Below are 21,953 nucleotides of genomic sequence, written 5' to 3' on the forward strand. Positions count from 1 at the left end.
CCCTCTACCAAAACTGTAAACTTTATGTCCCCCGGGGTAGTGGTTTTTATTCTAGGGCGGGGCCAAAATACTCAATGCATAGGATGAGAGGGGGGAGGTAGGCGGACTATCTACTGTAATTAAAAATTATTAGTAATTGATAAGTATTTTATTTTGCTCTTGAATTTAATGGAAGAAATGAGTATATATATAAAAAAATGAAGTCGTTTATCAAAGGTAATGAAATCATGAAAATACTTTGAAAGGGTTGGGGGATAACAGTTAAAGGATTAAGCTTCCTTTGTAAATAATCCTTTTTCAATAATTAATCATTGTAATCTATGTAATTACAAAGCGCAATTTTTATTTTATCAATGAAAACTTATATACATAAACGTAAAATTTATCTTGATGTTAACAAACGTGTATAATTTTTTTCCTAGCAGTCTTGCATCTTTTCATGTATTCCATTATCTTAACGTTTTTCACCAAGATTATTCAAAGTCCTTGTTGCAAGATTCCAGGTAGAGAGGGGTTTAATCTAATATAAGAATCCACGGCAGGACTGTGTATGGGATGTGCTAATTAGGTGGCCGTTCAGGCATGTTGACCTCTTGTTTAAGTATACAATCTAATGAATTGAGCGCAGGATTGAACAAACAGAATCTTTTCAATAAAATGTTATTTATTAGATTTTCAAATAAAATTTATTTTGGTTGTTGAAATCTGTGGTCTTTATTTGCCATTCAAAAAAAAGGTTAAAAAATTGCAAATTTCTTGCTTTTTTTTTTTTACTGAGTTACAATAATATCGTCATTTCCGATGTCATATACTGCGAATGACTACCAATTAATTGGATGAATTAAAAAAAATACATCTTTGATCAACACGTTTAAAAAAAGACATGTACATTTAATGTACACTTTAAAAAAATGCAAACTGTGGGGCTGCATTTGAAACATATCGTACATAGTCCTTTTCCCTATTTTTTCACAAAAACTTAAAACAACCAAATGTCAGGCTATTTAAAGATTAAAAGATATGTTAATTCGAAAATATTTGAAATGTGCTAATGTTTACAAAATAAAAAAGAATCGTAAATGAAATATGAATCGCTTAAATGCTATTTTAATGTCAGTAGAATCAATACAAGTATGTTAAAAAATGTTATTGGACGCTAACAAATCAAAGTTAAAACTAGTTAACATAAGTTTTTGTTTACATAGGTGTTTTTTTAATCAATATTTGTAACACGTATTTGAATGTTATATTTTTTCTGTGTTGTGTTACTAATTTTTTTTATTCATACCTCAGCTGTCGGCAGAACTGTTGCTCGGTATCGAACGATTGCAGAGATAGAATGGAAACAAGACCAGGATCTATGTTTGTACATTTAGCAATATCTTTAACTTCACCAGGCGTCAGTAGATTGGGATTGGTGGTAATCTGTTGTCGAAACATTAGCAACATATATTGATACGAGTTGGGATTATTTTTGTTCAATGATAAACATTTAGCATACATGACATTTGCAATTACTTACCTGTAGCCGAATGGCTTTTCCTTCTGTTTTACTTTTTTCTAAATGATGAAGAATGCATGACCACAAGTCTTCATGTCTCTGCTGAAAAAAGTATTTTTTACGAATCTCCTTTTCATCCTCCCTCAGATCTGTCATTCCAAGACGGAGAACAGCATCCGGAGTAGCACACCACAAGAGAAGGTCTTTTGATTGGTCAAGTATCTGTTTGATATACAGTTAATAAAATTTATACACTGACTATCAAATATTATTTTCAGAACAGATTATTTTAGACTGCATTTTGTATTTGCATTAAACTCGTTGACTAGTCAGGCAGTGAAAATAAACCCTCCCTATTTTTTTAATTCTTTGTTATTTCATTATCATTACTATATCACTATCTTTTGGTAGAGTAGAAAAACTAAGATCCATTTTTTGCTTAATTGAATTTTTAACTTGATTCATGGCATGTTTAAAATTATATAGTTTCCCTTTTTTGTTCACCCGTTTTTATTTATATTTTAATCTATTTTAATGTACACTTTTTGGATAAGTTATATATTCTTTGTCCCCAAAAAAGAAACTTTTTACAGGTTATTGTTCTTAAAGCAATACAAAACAAATTAGTTCGTTTACTTTATCTTTCAGCAATCCTATAAAGGCCGTTTGCTACGATGTTTTAATTTCTAGATCTTGTGGTGTGTAATGCAAAATTTAGTGCATTACATTATTTAGTGTTTACCTATTTAAATGGGTTTTAATGTTTTGTTACTAAAGACGTTTACAAAGTATGTTGTGGATTTAATACTTAGCTACATGTAAAAAAAAAAATAAGCATGTTTATTTATATTACCAATGTGTTTAAAGAACATAAAGAGGTGTCAAGTAGATATTTGTGCAAAAGAGGGATTTTTATTTCATTTTGGAAATGCGACTTTCAGATCTGATAAGTGTATTATTGGGTTATCACTTTAAAGCATTGTATGGGCTTTAAATGCAAAAAATAAACGTGAGTTGTAGCTCAATCTTGATTTTTAGTTAATTTCATGAATAATTTATAAAATATGTGGTACATGTATTTTGTTTTAATAGAAGTTATTTCTTCCAAGTAGTTTGTAATTTAATTAATCAATTTAGCAAAACAACTACAATCTGATTACTTTAATTTGATACAGGAGATGGAACTTCCATTGTGTTAAGCATATCATTTCGATGTCATTGACCCCAACCATGACCAGGGCGCCGGTTTATTAACAGTAGCTCGCCTAAATTAATAACTGTATGCAGGTTTCCTATAAATAACGTGTGCAGAAATTCGTATTTTCTTAATTAACATTTCTATGAAGTTTTATTTTTTTCTTCTAAGTTACACACCTTGTCTTTGTTATCATCAACCCACTCATCAATATCATCCATTTCCTCTTCTTCCTCGTCACTGGTTTTGCTGTTGCTATTGCTGTCATCGTAGTGTTCTTCACAAAGCTCATGGCAGATGTAGAGGATAATTGAGGCGCAAGTGTCCGCATGATATCCAATAAAAACATCCATTTTTGTCATTTTGTTTCTGTGAACATCAACCGAATAAAATATACATGCATTTAGATACAGGTTCACATAGTAAACTTTGTGGAATGAATATAATCCTGCAATTTTTGCAATAAAATCCATTACATGTACCTTAATGGTGCTTGTCAGTTTTATGCATTTCATTTAAAGAATTTGTTAAAATATTAGAAAAGAAACGCTGTGATTAACAGATACCATAAATGTCGGTAATCATCTGACTAACCAGTAATAATAATCCTCAACGTGTCATTTAAACCCATCAGAAAATCACGTGTCCCACCTTATGCTTATTTTACGTTTGCGCTCACTTATTACACTATGTTGATATCAAATAGTCGAATATATTTTCGGTTAAAGACTCATATTAAGGAATGTAATCAATAATTCTTTTGTTTTTGTAAGTGGTACATGTATGTACAACAAAATAAACGTATAAAAGGTAAATAAAATAATACACTTACTCTTCATTTTCACAGTTTAAAGGAGATATAAATTTATTCGCCCATTCATCTAGAAGACGTGTTAGCTTCAGTTGTAATGGTGAAAGCAATGTTGAAATATTGAGAAAATGTTTCTCCAGACGGTTTATCAAAGGAATGGGGAATCTTTTGTACACCACGTTCTTTTCGGCTACGACAATCAATCTAAGAAAGCAAAAAACCATCCCGTACTAAAGCATGGATACAAGTAACAATCAAAGTACTGAAGAACTGACGGGAGTTGATTTTGTCAATGTTTATTTATTTTAAAATCAATGATATGTTATTTTGCATGACAAGTACATGTATACGTAGTTTCTAATTTGAATTACGCATACATTGTATTTTTATAATGTGAATTTTTGAACTTTTTCGACTAGAATGTCGAGAAACCTCCATATGAATCATGTTAAATAATATTTAAAGATAAAATTAATTCAATCAAACTATGTATCAGTGGTAGAAATATTTCTCGAAAATTGTATGGACCCAAGCAATATTGAACTCTAGTCTCGTTCAACCAAACGCTCGGCTGACACCATAAATCTCTGACAATGGTTAACGGAGACAGCCGAACGTCGAGTTGAACGAGACTATATTAAACTCTGGCGTAGGAATACATACGACTACAAAAAATATTTAAATTGTTCGTACCATTTAAAATCTGACTAATTTTTAGGTATTTGTAAATAAGTTTCCTCGAAAAACAATGCTTTAGCATACATTACATCGAATTCATCAATTATTTTCAAGAACTAAGTCTTGTCAGGAGCAATGGTTTGTGCTGAGGTTCAAACACTGTTTCACTTTCGGTTTGTCCGAGTGACTGTATAGGAGACTTGATTAAAAATCAACTCCCAAAAATCACAGCGCTTGGGAAACTTAAAATTATCATTTTTGCTTCTTGCAACTCCAAAACACACCTGAAATCTCGATGTACTCTGCATTTAACCCTGTGAGAGCCAAGTCCAAGGTCAACGTAGCGTTCCCCTCCAAAATACACATAGTGCTAGAGGAAAGACAAACATAACATGCATTACAATAAATTGTATCAGATTTGTTGCATTTTATCCCTCTTTACAAAATATAAATTTTTTATTTCAATGCACTTTCAATTTTTGTGGGGTATTGAAATAGTTTGATTACAGATAACTATATGCCTATTATAACATGGTAAGGCATTTTTGAGATCAGTTTGACTTTTAATCTTCCTTTTGTCATAATCCTAATTCGAGACTTCTCTGACTGCTACCAACGATTTTCTTCTACTATTTGATGTTTGCCAACATCAGCTAATAAAAAGAGGGAGGCAAGATACGGAGGAATCTTTGATGAACAATGCCTTAGTTCCAGTGGCATGACATTTTAAACTCGGGGATCATAAATATCCCAATTTAAGAAGGTGTTGTTTTTTTAGAATTGATACATTTCTACAATTAATTCCCGCTCTTTGGCATAAACTTATGATCTAGATCCATTAATTTTCATATTCAAGTAAGATGTTTTATGATAATTTGACTATGCATTTAAGTAGTTTTTTTTTTCAAATCAATTAGGTAGTAGAGAATCTCTTATATTTAATGCATCGTAACATTCAGGCCATATCGACTCCGCCGCCTGTTGTGATAATCAACTGATTTCACTCATGTAATAATCAGATGTTTTGTGTTTGTAGTAATTGTTTGCGTGTGGAGAAACACGGGAATGTTCAAAAAAGGACGCTGAGAGTAAACTGTTGGTTATTTGGGAAATTGCTGAGCGGGATTTGTGAACTGTTTAACAGACCACTGTTATATCCGTCTACATTTACATTTTCCAGTGTCTTTGCCTGTGATTACACTACGTATCGATTTTGTACTATATAACCCATAATACAAATGACGCCAAATTGAGGCGCCAGCGGGGTTCGCTTATTCATATTTAAATATTTAATCGTACGATGGCTTAAACCTATATAAATATAATTAATAAGGAATCATTCTTTGAATATTATGAGGTGATAATTTCGGTCGGGGCGTGATCAAATCTATCATAAAGCCCTTCGGGCTTTATTGGATTTGATCACGCCCCGAACAGAATTATCACCTCATAATACTCAAAGAATGATTCCTTATTTACTCTCCTTTACCTAATTGACCATCAAACATTTTGGCACCAACTAACGCTTTGTCTTACTTAACTTTATTAACGTCTTCCGTTTCGAACGGAAGACCTTATAGTGTTTGTTAGGTTTTTTCTTTCTTTCTTATTAAGGTCTTCCGTTTCCAACGGAAGACCTTATAGTGATTGTAATGTTTCTTTTTATTATTATTATTATTTTTTTCCCCTTTTTGTCTTATGAATTTCTCAGAGATGTCTTGATGAATTATTCTAAAATTTTCAGGAATGACTGAAAATATAAACATCTAGAGGTTTTTTGTAAAAGATTTTCTAAACTCACTTCCGTTCGTCCGTTTCCTGTCCCGGGACAAAAAGCTTGTCACCTCGAGATGTCGGAAACGATAAAGACTTGAACATCCAAACTTTGAGGGATGATAGACCTATAGTTGTAGATGTGTTTAAACATTTTTGTTTCGTTCGGCGTAACTTCCGGTCGTCACCGGAAGCTCTTCAAAATTTTTTGTTTTTACGTATTTAATTTATTTTCCATAGAATAAAGATATGAGTATAGATCCTTACAAATGTCATCTTTACAATGTTAAATAAACAAAAAAATTCTACTTCCGGTGAGATATCTCGATTATCTCAGGAAGCTTTTTTAAAACATATTTTGTACCCGCAAGTTCTCAGGTACTGTACGTGATCAAGACACGAAACTTTCACTAATCATAGACATTTGATTGAAGATGTGTTTAAACAGTTTCATTTTGTCTTCCGTCACTTCCGGTCCACAGCGGAAGAGTTCAAACAAATCAAACTTTTTATCCGTTAAACTGTTTTTATTTGATAGTTTTAGCTACTTCGATGAATAATAATGTAAAATAGGAAAGTAACAAGATATAAAAAATTTAAATTTCATTTAGCACTTCCGTTTGTCCGTTTCCTGTCCCGAGACAAAAAACCTTATATCGACGAGATCTCAAAAACGGTAGCGACTTCAACAACCAAACCTTGTAGGATTATAGACCTGTGTATGGACAGGTGTTAACACTATTTTGTTTCATCCGGCGTAACTTCCGGTCGTCACAGGAAAAAGACTCAATTTTGATATTTTTAAAAAGATTTTGGTTATTTAGAATTGAAGTAACATTTTAGCTATAGAAATACAAAAAGTCATCTACACCTGGTAAAAAAAGTTCTACTTCCGGTGAGACATCTCATATATCTCAGATAGCCTTCTTTTTTAAAAACAAAGTATAAATAAGATCTCAGAAACTGTGATAGATCAAGACACAAAACTTATATATATTATTTGATAGATGTGTTTAACCGTTTTTATTTTGTCGACCGTCACTTCCGGTCCACACAGGAAGAGTTCAAACAGATCAAGTTTTTTAAAAAGTTTAACTAGATTTCTCAGATTTTTGTCACTGTAAGCTAATTAGACACGACACTTTCATGATTGATAGAAATTTGATTGGGGATGTGTTTAACGGGTTTAATTTTGTCAAAAGTCACTTCCGGTTCTTACCGGAAGGCTTCAAACAAATCATGTTTTTAACAAGTTTAACTAACTTTCTTGGATGTTTCATCTAGCCTGACGAACAGTGATGTACGCTGAGCAAATGTATGACAAATACCAGCTTTTGTTTTTATTACCACTTCCGTTTGTCCGTTTCCGGTCCCGAGACAAAAATAATTGTTCCAAAGAGATCTTAGATTTGGCAGAGACGTGAACAACCAAACTTTGAGGAAAGATTAACTTATGATTGTACAAATGGTTAACATTTTTGTTTAGTTCGGCGTTACTTCCGGTCGTCACAGAAAGTACTTCAGAAATTGATTTCTTTTTCATTCGCGTTGTTTTACATGTTAGTAACGTCCGTATATATCATTCACAATAATTATCATATCCACTTTTTTCTCTGTTAGAGAAGCAATGTCTTACAGTTAAATTGATACATGTATATCAAAACGGAAGACCTTTTTGTTGCTTTTGCAACAAGAGTCTAGTTATTATTATTTTTTTCCCCTTTTTCTCTCGTGAATTTCACAGAGATGTCTTGATGGATTTTTATAAAATTTTCAGGAATGACAGAAAATAAAAAGATCTAGAGGATTTTAATTGAAAATGTTCTAAATTCACTCCCGGTCGTCCGTTTCCTGTCCCGCGACAAAAAGCTTGTCACCTCGAGATCTAAAAAACGGTAAAGACTTAAACATTCAAACTTTGTGGGATGATAGACCTATAGCTGTAGATGTGTTTAAACACTTTTGTTTTTTTAGTCATAACTTCCGGTCGTCACCGGAGGCACTTAAAAAATAAAAATTTTTACGCATCAAATTGTTTGTCAATAGAATAAATATATAAGAATAAATCTGTACATAGGAAATCTCTGCGATGTAATATCAACAAAAACTTTCTACTTCCGGTGAGATATCTCAATTATCTCAGGTAGCTTTTTTAAAACACATTTTGTACCAGCGAGATCTCAGAAACTATAAGCGATCAAGACACGAAACTTTCATGGATGATAGACATTTGATTGAAGATGTTTTTAACCGGTTTCATTTTGTCTTCCGTCACTTCCGGTCCATACCGGAACAGTTAAAAAAATCGAGCTATGTATCAATTTAACTGTTTTCCTTTGATATATTTTAGTTAGATAAATGAAAAATAATGTACAAAAGGCAAGTATACAAGAAATATTTAATACAATTTACATTGAACACTTCCGTTTGCCCGTTTCCTGTCCAGAGACCAAAAACCTGATTTCGACGAGATCTCAAAAACGGTAACGACTTGAACAACCAAACTTTGTGGGATGATAGACCTATGTATGTACATGTGTTAACACTATTTTGTTTTATCCGGCGTAACTTCCAGTCGTCACAGGAAGTACACCCAATTTTGATATTTTTAAAAATATTTTGGTTATTTAGCATTGAAGTAACATTTTAGCTATAGAAATACAAAAAGTCATCTACATATGGTAAAAAAAAGATCTACTTCCGGTGATATCTCAGGTAGCCTTCTTTTTTAAAAACAAAGTACCCACAAGAAACTGTGATAGATCAAGACTAATATAGATAATGGACATTGATTGAACATGTGTTTAACGGGTTTCATTGGGTCCTACGTCACTTCCGGTTAATACTTGAAATGTTCAAAAGCAATAGAACTTTTTTTAAAACTTTTAACTTTTTAAAAAAAATTTTACTCAATGTGATGAACAGTAACGTACGTAGGTAAATGAACTAACATATCTACTTTCCGTTTTTTAAATCACTTCCGTTTGTTCGTTTCCGGTCCCTAGATAAAAACCTTTTTTCAACGAGATATTATAACTAACGAAAACTTGAACATCCAAACTTTGAGGAAAGACAAAATGTACATGTATCCATTTTCTGTTTACAAGATAACTGGATTTTTTGTGCAGATTAATACATGAGGAACGGAAGACCTTTTTGTTGCTATAGCAACAAGAGTCTAGTTTATTATTATTATTTATTTACAGTTATTGCCCTTTGTGAAGAAAACGGGATAGAGACTTAAAACCTTACCGGGTTCTTCCAATGCATTCAATCAAGTATTTGAGTACCTTTTCTAGCAGTCATTGCCTCTGACACTTTTTTAGGTTCTTTAAAAACACTTACAACCTTTTTACCATATGACGATGTAAGACTTGTTTTGGGGATATTTTATGCAAAGTATCAGCGTCATTGTCGATCAAAATCACTTAACTGGGAAAAAGAAAATCGGTTTACGTGGCTTACCTCCCTTGCTTATGACGTCAGTTAGACCTAATCGCCTTATAAAGCTCTGCAGAGAACACATGTGCACATATCTATAACAAGCTGGTTGTTTTTTCTAGGGTTATATAACTTAAGTTTTTAATTTTTTCATCTGTCATTAGGAAAGCTAATCCCACTCATCCTTCAATATTTATCAGCCATATATACATAGACCTTATACGACAGATTCATAAAGATGGAGGGGATTGGTTTTTCTATGATGTCAATTTTCGCCAGGCCATGCAAAACTATAACACGTTGTCTTGGAGCTATGTAGATCAGATTCTGCATACCAGAGCTCTCAACAGATCAAAAACTGCTGTCGTCTCCACTTCCATAAATCCCTTTCAAAATCAAGCCCCTCGTAAAACCTGCCACAAATTTAATAGGGGTGGGACTGCAATGGAATGTGTGGCTCCCTCCATGCCTGCTATAATTCCAGGGGAATTCATCCAATGTCCAGGTATTACAAGTCAGGAGTTCAAGCAAAAGGTAACGCAGGGAAAAACGATGAATTGGGGGGGGGGGGGGGCATAAAAAATCATCTTTGTCATCAGAACAACAACCCCCTTTTTCCGAAAGATCAAAATAAAATGCCAACACCCAATAATGCTGATTAATTAGAGTCTTATTTAGAAGGGTATAATGAAAAGAAAAAAACAATACTTATTCCAAGGTTTTCGTAAAGGTTTTTCATTGGAATATCAGGGCCCTTGGAAACCCTTTTCTTGTCCAAATCTAAAATCTGCCATTGACAATCCAAAAGTAATTGAGGAAAAAATTAATAAAGAGTTGGAATGTGACAGGGTTGAAGGACCTTTTAAAACAAAACCCTTTCTTAACATTCGAATCTCTCCTTTGGGTCTTGTCCCTAAAAAATCTAAAGGGTCTTGTCGTTAAATACACCATTTATCATATCCCGAAAAGAAACTTAATTCTATCAATGCTGGAATTTCTGATGAGTCTTCGGCAGTGCATTATGCTGGTATTCATGATGCAATACAGCATATTAAAATACTTGGCAAGGACACATTCCTTTGTAAAACAGATATTAGGTCTGCATTTAGAATCTTGCCAGTAAACCCTAATGATTTCGAACTACTGGGATTTCAGTGGGGTGGAAACGTTACTACGACAAATGTTTACCCATGGGCTGTCGCAGCCCTAGAATTGATAGCTATTAATAAATTGGGTATTTCTGGGATGGTTAATAAATTAGACGATATTTGATATTCGAGAGTTCTAAAACAATGGCATTATCAAAGTTTTAAGCATTTATCAGTTTGTGAGAGGATATAGGGGTACCTCTTGCTAATGATAAAACAGAACTCCCCTAACAAGTGATGGATTTCGTAGAATTTACTTTAGATATCCAGAAACAGGAAGCCCGTTTACCTGAGGATAAATTAGTTAAGTGCAAAGATTTGCTTGAAAAGTTCTTAGAAAGAAGGAGGTGTATATTATATGAAATGCAGTCCTTAAAAAGTGTACTAAATTTTGTCTGTTCGGTTGCGCAACCTGGGAGGGCCTTTTTGCGGCGGATGATTAATATGACTATGCATATATCTAATGCTCAAACACATCTTTTCATGACAACGGAGGCTAAGGAAGACATGAAAATGTGGCTTAGTTTTTTTGTCTAATTTTAATGGAAAGTGTATTTTTTTGAATGAGACTTTTCTGTCAAGTTATACTCTAGAGCTTTACACAGATGCAGCATAATCTTTGGGTTATGCAGGCGTATACAAAGAAAGGTAGTTTTATTGTGCGTTTCCCTCAGAGTGGCAAAAATTTTGAAGCTGGCAGCACATGCTCAAAAGGAACTAAACCATGTGCCAAGACAGCTGCTGCTACATAACTTTTGGAGTGCATTGGGGTCTTCACACAAGCGGCATTGGCTCCCTCTACTCAAAATACCTACAAACGTGCATGGACTACTTTTGAGTCTTTTTTCAGTGGAGGTATTAGGTCAAGTTAGCAGTCTCCCTCTATCTGTTTCAACCATATCACTGTTTGTTGCTTATATGTTTAAGAGATCATTTTTCACCTGGTATCATTTCAACCTATTTATCAGCATTGGGTTATGTACAAAAAATGCTGTCGTTACCAGATAATACCAGAACATTTCTCGTTGACAAATTGGTCACAGGTACTTACAGACTTTCACAAACAATAGACACAAGGTTGCCCATTTCAATACCAATATTGAATAAAATGTTGCTGGAAATACCAGTCATTTTAAATTCATATTAGAAACAGTGCATGTGTAAAGTAATGTTCCTTTTGCATTTTCCACTTTTGCTAGAATCGGAGAACTAGTTGCTGTGAGAGATATTCCTCAAGAACATATTTTACAACTGAACTATGTAAGTCTGACGTCTGTTCAAGGTAAAATCAAAGAAGCAGTAGTAAGCTTTATAAAATTCAAACACAATATTAAAGAAGGGGCTAAAGTCGTTAGGTTTACTGATGAGAATAAAAAATCCTCTGAATCAGCCATAAAATGTCTAGTAAATTTCTTACAACTAAGACCCAAATTATCAAGGCCATTGTTTTGCTTGACCACTGGTCAACCGGTCGCTAGATCATATTTTGATAAGATCCTTCAAAAATGTCTCGACTTCTGTCAGTTGGATAGTTGGTCACAGCTTCCGTATCGGCGCTGCCACAGCAGCAGCAGAGAAAGGTTGGTCTGATTCTAGAATTGAAGAAGCAGGTCGTTGGAAGTTCAATGCTTCTAGAAAATACATAAGGCCCTAAACCGCTCATTGTTCATATGGTTCAATTTTGGGGGGTTTCTTGAATTAAAATGTGTTATTTAGGTTAGTGTATAATTCTCCTTATGTTAAAGTTACTTGCTTGGGCCAGTAGCTTTTAGAAATTTGTCAGTCAAATTTTTTTCATCAAAGGTATCTGCTCGAGTCGGTATCTTGCATAAGAAATCTTTCCACATTGAAGCATGTTCAATTCTTAGGTGCCATCTCGTATCAGGAGGTACATGGCCTTTTTAAATAGTTTTTCTGTTGTATCAATATACATGCTGGAAATGTTAATGCTTGAGACAGTGTTGGGCATGTAAACATTTGTTCTTTGTGGATACTTTTCATTGGTTTTATCAATGTGTCATATGGTACACATGTTTTTATGTATAAGATGTCTGACGATCATTTTTGAAGTACAAGATGTTAACAGGTTTTTATATCTGTTCATAATTGCCTGCTTAGACCGGCTTCTGTACATTTAGACTTACTGCATGCAGAAATCAGCTTTTCAAATTTTGTCATACATTTATAGAATTTTATAGGTTGTGGAATTTGGTCTTCAGCTTTAATTTTTTATCGTGGACTGTATTTGCCAATTCTTGGCCTCGGTGGGGTATGAAAGAGTTCTCTTTTCTGGTCGGACTGTTGACCCCTTACAATGCCAAGGTTACTTTGTATTTTTGTATTATGCAGATTATGTATTTGTTACCTGTAAAAAAAATTTGCATGTTTTTAGTTATAGTTTATTATGTAATCATACATTAGTATTTTTGTTTACATGCATGTTTACATTTTTTACCTTTGTCATTATGTAATCATGCATTAGTATGTTTATTTACATGTATGTTTTACATGCTTCCACTTTTAAAATTTTTTACCAAATTTCGAGTAAAATTTTTTTGCAATATAATTTGGTGTTTTGTTTTCATTAACCATTTATGAGTTGGTTAAATAACTAGATGCAGGGTACATTTCTGTTTTGTGTTCATTATGAAAGAGGAAGGCATATAAAAGCTTTTCTATACTTAAAAATTATGACATTTCACCAATAAGTTAATAAAAATGCCAGTACCAGAGTAGCTGCTTACACCTTTGGTATTTCAAAGCGTGTGCTCTGGTGTCCGTAAATTATGATTGGATTTTACCTGAGTAAGTAATTAATAAGTATCAGAAAGTATAGTAAAATCATGATGAATATACCGAACTGCAGTGAAAATATAACAAAACGATATCATGATATTACTCTAGTGAACAGCTGATACAGTCAGTTCAAGCATATATTTTACAACATACACAATAACATAGCATAGCATTGAAATCTCATAGCATAGCATTGGAATTTTATAACATAGCATACAATCTCATATAATCTCATTCGTCATATCATACCATACCATACCATAGCAGTGCATACAACATTATATTAACTCGGTTTTAAATGTTTTTATTTGAAAAACCAAATCTTTATGGTAAAGGTTTGTGGTAGACTTTTAATTCGAAATGTGTGGAACTCTTCTGTGTATGGGGGCGTTTTTGTTCAAATCTCATAGCAAACTATAGCATTACATACTATATCATTAAGCCTTTCATTTCAATTTCTCATAGCATGGCATACAAATCTCATAGCATAGCATATAAATCTCATAGCATATCATTAAAATCGCAGACCATAGCATAGCATACAATTGTAAAAGATATGCATGAAATGAATGTAGGTTAATTTATTAACGACTAATCATAATTAGGTCATATGTACATGTACTACAAAATCAGATCATCACATCTGAAAATAAAAACATCTTTGAAAGAAATTAAAACGACAAAATATTGTAGAATTACACTAGTTTTAATGCAATATATATCAGTGGGTCTGTGTGGGAAAAAAACAAGAACAATAAGCGAGGAACAATTTTTTATGAGTTTTCTCGGTTATTTCCTAGAAATGCAAAGCAAAAAAATCGCATTATACGTATTTTATCATTCATTTATACCAAGTTTTATATTTCTGAAAGAAAATTATAGTGTTAAGAAAAAGTTTTCATACATATTTTTTTAAGGAGGAAGGGTAGAAACACTAATTAAGGGATGTAGTGGCACTTCTTAAATGGGCATGGTCACGACTTTGGAAAAATTTATTTTTCCGATTTTAATATTTACAATGCTTCAGAAAGGCATTTTTAATAGGCAACCGAAATTTGAGTGTCATTTGTTGAGTTATAAGCGAGTTACAGAGCTTGAAATTCTTCGCTGTTTAAACAAAGTGTTTGTTTACATTTTGAATGTTAAAGTAAAAATCTCAGTTTTAAACCTAAAACGAATGTGTTTAACGTTAGAAACTGTTTATATATGCTTTAAATAAATGAAAAGATAGACAAATAAGCTAGAAAAATAATGTTTACTGGTATATTGAACCTATGTACACAAAAACAGGACACGAGCCTTGTTTACATGACAAAGAATTGTGAGCCCTTTATCTTGCTTATAACTCTACGAATGACTCTCAAATAGAAAATGACCAAAATCGTGACCATGCCCCTTTCAGACATTTAAAAATATCGCCTTTTAGCCCCCACTTTCAAATTGTTTCAGAATTATTGCCTCTATTATACAAAATACATGTTATCAATGCTCATCTTAAACCATAAGAAATAGAGACTTCAAACTTTAACCAATGCCTTTTGTTTATTTTAAGAATTTTATAAGCAACTATACGAAAAAGTTCTAATGTTTCCTTTAAAAAGTAACTGGCCCAGAAAGTGTTCTTATTTTAAAAACACTTATAATTTTCGAACCTGGCATCGTAGAGAAATCGGGCCATTTCAGATGAAGATCTAGAGTTGGCCATGTTTAAACAGTATTACAGAAAGGTCGAAGACTAATTGGAAAGAAAAAAATTCATAGGAAGAAATGACTTAAAACCATTTCATTTATTCTATCAAAACAGAAAGAGTGCGTACAATGGACCCCCCCCCCCCAAAAAAAAAGAAAAGAAAAGAAAAATGTTTTAATTTTAACATTGAAATATTCATGTAACAGGATAGCGAATTGTTCATATAATGAACAACAAACATACAGATATTATTCTTGGAGATGAATCAGAATCAGAGATGGAGCATTAGCTGCTCAGATGAGGGATGTGACCCGTGGGCATCTTATTTCGTCGAAGTCTGTATATTTAACTTCAGAAATGTTTTAGGATATGAAGGGGTTATTAATGGATAAACGAAATGACTTGACTGGCCTTGTTGGACACTTTTAAATTGGTTCTCTTGTAAGTAACAAATGATCCTTAACTGAATTTCAGCTGTTAAGTTTACTACATTTGTATCACTTGAATATCAAAATTCATTTTGGAATGTTTATACAGATATTTATTTAGTTTTTGCAATTGCTCTGTTGGGCAGCTCTGTGGCATGCATAATTCAAAGAAAATTTAAATTGTGAAAATTAAAAAATGAAAAAGAAATTATAAAAATATATTTATGTAAAAGCTTACACAAATATTGAAAAAACCAAATATGCAGACATCAAAAGTAAACTTTTTTCAGTATATTTTTGTGAATTGATGGTATTGACATGTCATATAATTTGAGGCTTGGTATAGGATAAGCACATACATAAGAAGTTAAGTACCTGATTCAGCGCATCATAGAGACTTTCGTATAAGTTTTCAAGGTTAAGAAGAATAACTGTTGTCCCTGTTTCCATGCAAACTTTGATTCTATTTATGTTCCGGCAGATCTAACGAAAAATACATATAAAGTAAATATAGTTTAAGATTTTAGTCTCATAAAATGTGTCAATTAATGCATTAAAATTAAAAACAAGACAAAGGCAATTACCTGCGTATATTCTTGATCACTCCGGAAACTACTGCCAAAAATTGTGATGGCATTCATCTTCAGTATTTTTTGTTGCAACACAGTCAGTGCTCCAAAGTTCTCAGTTAATAACAACAAATACCTCGAGTTCCTTTAAAAAATTAGTTTATTAATACTATTAACAAATAATTTTACATTGTTTTTACATTGCTGCATGTACTCATTTTCTAAACCTTGTAAAGAATTAAAGTATGTATTTTTTAAAAACACACATTTTAGAGAAATGTAGTTAAACCTTTATATTTACAAAAAAATATTCTTTCATGAACGTAGAGAATAGTAAAAAAGTTCAATATTGTGTTAATTCTTAATGTCGTCAAATCGTTATCGCACGCGCTCATTGTTGAACGGTTGCTTTATTAAATACGTAAAACATAGTTATTCTAATAATTCTGAACGATTTGTCCGTCTAAAATATAAATGTAAGTAACAAACGGTAATGTTCAAACCTTTACCGGGATATGAATTTGGTTGGTACGTAATCGAATCTTCTGAAAGCCCTACGGGCTTCACAGGCTTTGATCACGAGACCAACCAAGTTGATATCCCGGTAACCATTTTAGCTTGCTCTTTATTTCTTTATTTAACATGGTAACAATCATTCTATAATATGTTAATGTATATTAAACACGTTTATAGAACAACTACAGTATACAGACGGTTTGCCATATTTCTATTCGTCAAACTTCATATTACACATAAAGATGATGCTTTAAAGAGATTCCTTGCCATATTCGACATGAAGCATTGTAAATTAATAGTTTGCGTTGGTAATAGCAAATTTTAGGCTCTAATTATAAGATACCATAATTGCACTCAACATTTTTGTCCACTTGAATCCAATATACAAATATTAATATTGGTGATATGGCTTGAAGTATCAAAATCAAAATGGTAAAGTTATATAGGCAAGACATTTAAAAAGAGTAAGTAAATTAAGATATTCAAAATCTACTCATTGAGAATCACCCATTACCGCGAAAATAATAGAAGGGATTTTGTTTAGACTTTGACGACATAAAATTACATCAACCAATATGTTAATTGTATCAGCTAGTCTTTTAAATTTAGGAAAAAGTACAAAAAATAAGCAAATTAGAGTTATTAACTGAAATTTTACATAGTGGTAACAATCAAATGAATGAAAAAATCACTTAATTGTAAAAAAAAATTTAAAATGAATTACAGGTTAAAGCGAGAAAAAATGTTCATCGAAATGCCTATTTTCTAAAACGATTGATTCATTCAATTCAAAATTAGTATATTCTCAAAATTTAATTCACGATCAGTGTATTTTATTGTGTTGGCAAATACAATGTAGCACCTCGACAGACGCTGTTCTACCGGGTAAAGAACACTGTCTTAATTAGGTCCCATACTTTTTGTATTCATTGTATGGTCACAAAATGAGTCTTAGTATCAACTTTAATGTAAAACGTACAAGGGGATACAAATTCTTTCCAAACTTTAATAGGTAGATTAATAATTTTGAGATTTGACAATTGCAGCACTTTAAAAATCGTCTCTGCTGATTTCATCGATATAAAAAAAAGATAGTATGTACTACTATGCAATTTGCCTCTTCAATTATATGATTTTTTTTATTGCAGTGGTCTTCTCAGAAATCAGTTTATGCAAAAGTGTGATTCAAGCTTTTTCATCTAATCTGATATCAATTTTTAAAGAAGGAATACATGTTGAGCAGGCATTTAAAATAAGTCATGCAATGATTTCTTATTATTAAACAACATACTTTTCTTGCAGGCACGCTCTTATCAGCCCAGTAGGACTACAGTCAGGATCCCCGTTCACTCGCTATGGATATATATATATATATATATATATATATATATATATATATATATATATATATATATATATATATTTATATATATATATATATATATATATATATATATATATATATATATATATATATATATATATTATTTTATTATTTTAGAATCATAAATCGACCGACAATGATCAATAACATAAGTATTAAATGACAAGAGCTCCATGCAAATCAATAACCATATTAATACATGTTAAATCTTATATAACAAAATAACAAAAAAGGATAAAACCAACCAAACTTATTTGCAGCAATATACACTGTAATTTATGATATAATCGTTCATGGTGTCGTTGATGAAACTAAATCATATCAAATAAAAAAATTATAGAACTTGGTTTGCATGTTTTAGGTTTTTTCATTAATGGAGAACAAGACTATTGTATTGAGTGTAACAATTTGAGGAATATATTCTTTTTATACATTTTAGAAAAATGTTTGTATCTTTTGCGGATAGCCAATTTATTAACAAGAAATACCTTCTTTATTTCTCCCACTATTTCTTTTAAGTGACTTGCAAATGTTTGAAAGATTTTTTCTATGTCAATTTTGTCATCTTCAAATCCTCCAAAATTTCTTTTTATTGAGTGTTCCAGCATCAACCATGTTGGTCGCTTTTTATGTTCTACAGAAAATGCGTATAGCATTTTGATTAAGCTAAAAAAAAAGAGGATCTGTGATAAATTTATTGATTAACTGAAAATGCAAATAACATACGTTTAAAAAAAGAATAAATGAATTTACTGAACAACAAATATTTAAACAGACAAGAGATCCATGGTTCAGAACACTCACCTGAGTAACATTGATCAAAACTCAAATCAGTTAGCGGTAACGTATGTAATGAAAAACAAACCATCCACTCTAGTTTAGGCAATGTAATCTTAGTGTTCAGTGTCAATCTACCGTATATCAGGTTTTTTCCGCGTGTATCCAATTTCCGCTTTGTTTGCGACGATTTCCGAATCGCGGAAAATATATCAGCGTAAATTTGATACAAAGTTTTGTTCTAATAGTATAGTTCTCTCTTTCCTTAAGAAGTAAACAGGCATGTAAAAGTACAATGAACTGTGTTCAGAAAGTTATTAAAGGTAGAAATTGCGGGATCGGAGGACAAGCGCCAGATGACAGGTATGTAAGCCTTGAAGTTTATTTGATAATCCATTGACAAGCTAATTAAAACGGTCACTTTTCTTGCGTAAACCGATGTCTAATTATACCCGAGCTTCTGGTATATGTAACGGTACATGATCTATTTATCTTTGACTGTTTGCGTCTCTGAAAATAATTATCGGTAATTATTTAACATTAAGTAAATGGTGTAAATGGTTTAATTGTCCGATTTTTCATTATAAAGAATGGAAATTCAGAAACGTTTACCCTCTTACTTCACAGGTTTAATCAATCTTGAATTATATTTTCACTATGGCTTTGAAATAGTGAGAATTTGATACGCGTAAATTTTATATACCGTTCTAGGTTCTGAATCGCGAAAAAAACATGACGCGGAAAAAAACTGATATACGGTGTATGTTTCAGCTTATTACGGGAAATCGCCAACTTCTTAACAAAGTTATTCTAGCATATTCATATTAGTTTAATTCAGATTAATTTTTTTTGCAACACAATATTGTAAATGATTCCCGATCATTAAAGAGAAATAATACACTAGTTAGTATTTATTGATTACAGGGGGCTTACACTCGTAATCAATGCAGCAAACCAGTCTATTGTTTGAAATTGCATATAAGGATTTTCTTTCTTTAATATCAGTATTAAAAATGTGCGTTTTAAAATTTTTATTCTACTTATGTAGATACTTGAAATACATAATGACACTGAAAATTCATCATTACAAACCTTATTCACAATCCCCAAGAATGAAGCTGCGCTAGTGCTAGTGGCAAAATATATTGCTTCAAATCATAATGATATTAGACATGAAAAGTTTTTTTGCATTAGAAGAATATTCATATACAGTCGCACTTACTTTAAGCGGCCACTTGTGGGACAATGAAAAACTAGCCGCTTAAGACGGGTGGCCTCTTATTTCAGGTTTCAAATAAATGAAGATAAAACACAGAGTATTTTCATTTTGGCTCTATTGCACAGATTTATTAAAAGCATCTGTAATAGCGGCGTACACGGGGGTGGTGAATGCTCAGCTCGAACAGGTTCTATTTATTTTAGATGGCCGTTTTAATTCAATTTATTTATCAAGGGATCAAATCATTTTCTGCTAAATGCGCCCAAATAATAATTTTCAAGTGATTAAATGTGGTAAACAAACAGAAGTTGCATTTCCGACAAAGGCAACTTGCTGAACTACGATAGGCAATGTTTTACCTCTTAAAAAAAGTATCAAACGCCCATTGGGATATATAATAAGCACCCCTTTAATTAGCTCAAAGAAATTGTCTAGAAAAAAGGTGCATATTACTGGCTGTAATAGCTGTACATGTTAAGCTGTTTAGCGCAAGATTGGCCATTAAATAATAGTAATAAAGAATATAAATACGTGTTGATATATAAACATAAAAACATGCAGGTGTTATGATAATCAAATATCTCATTAAATCTCAGCAGACTTCAAATTACACACTCAAATATTTGTCATTAACTCATTATCAGCTGTTGAAGTTTTGCTTCTTTTGATACGGTGTCACATGTCAGAGTCAAAAGTCATGTGACAAAACAGACAAAACGGCCATTGAAAACAGGCATGTTGAAACCACGGACCTAATAACAGTGGCCGCTGGCCGCGTTAGACAGTCAGTTAAATTATAGTGAATATCTAAACAGGCGGGATTGAAACTTGGCGCACATGGCGAGTGGCCGCTGATTAAAGGTGGCCGTAACAGCAGGTGCGACTGTATGTAATTTTATACTCTAATCATCCCTTCCTATCCCGGCCTCTTTATGACCTATATGATAACAGCAATACTTAACTTTGAAGTCGGTATTATATATTTCTTCTAATTTATAAATTATAGCCTATCTGTGTTTGAGAAGAAGTATGTATGTGGGGTTTTTTCAATTTCACTTATATCTTTTATGATATTTTAACTCCTGTTAGCACCCCTTTTTTACCCATGGCGTCATGATGTAAACAGCTTTATCAGTAAACTTATATCAAAGTTTGGATATTACAGATTTTTTTGGTTTTTTGGGAAGATCCCATAATATCTTCACTGGTTCCTTATTATGTCCCCTTTGTAGGGGATCTGGCCAAAATAGGCCAAAATTATATCCCCGCCAAAAACAATCTATACGGTATTTTGACAATCAAAAAAGCCCTTCTACCAAAGATGTTGGTTGAAATTGGCTCAATTGGTCTGGAGAAGATTTTTAAAATACCCAACAAATGTTTTACTCTTTTAAAATCCCCCCTTTTAAAACATTTGGATCTTGTTTTAGTTTAAAATCCCTTTTTCCAAAGGATGATTTGTGCCAAATATGATTAAAATAATTCAAGTGAATTGGGAGAAATGAATTAAAATGGTAAAAGGTTACAACGACGATGCCGACAGCGACACACAACGGACCAATTGTGATCAAAAAGCCAATTTTAAGCAATTTTATCCCTTAATTAGTTAGACAAACCTGTAAAAGTCTCTAAGCCCAAAGAATTCTCTTTTTAATAGATCCTCCTTAACGATTTCTGAGTATGCATTTGACAAACTATCCAGCAATGGAATTATTTTATTTTGTTCATTTTCTTTGTCTTTAACGCAGATGCCCCTTAAAAATAAAAGTTCCGTTACCAAAGATTGCTTTGCAATGCAAAAAAAAAATGTTCATTGTTATTTCAAAAGTTAATGACAGTTATATAATATCATTACTTGGCAGTATCGTTTAACTCGTGAAGATCAGGAATTTGACGCTGAACAAGAATTCCTCTATTCATTTTTGCTGGATCTAGGGACCAGTTTGAAATTCCGATAAAACCCACCTTGGGTACAAAATAAATGTTATTAATTGAATCGTTCTCTAGTAATTACTTCAGCTATTTCT

General features: G+C 32.3%; 1 pseudogene; it reads right to left on the bottom strand.

Annotated features, from left to right (window-relative positions):
• LOC128185245 (E3 ubiquitin-protein ligase RNF213-like) overlaps positions 1 to 21,953 on the bottom strand; it is a 209,364-nt pseudogene that overhangs the window by 88,231 nt on the left and 99,180 nt on the right.

Source organism: Crassostrea angulata, chromosome 5, assembly GCF_025612915.1.
Source record: "Crassostrea angulata isolate pt1a10 chromosome 5, ASM2561291v2, whole genome shotgun sequence".
In the NCBI taxonomy this organism is placed as follows: Eukaryota; Metazoa; Mollusca; class Bivalvia; order Ostreida; family Ostreidae; genus Magallana; species Magallana angulata.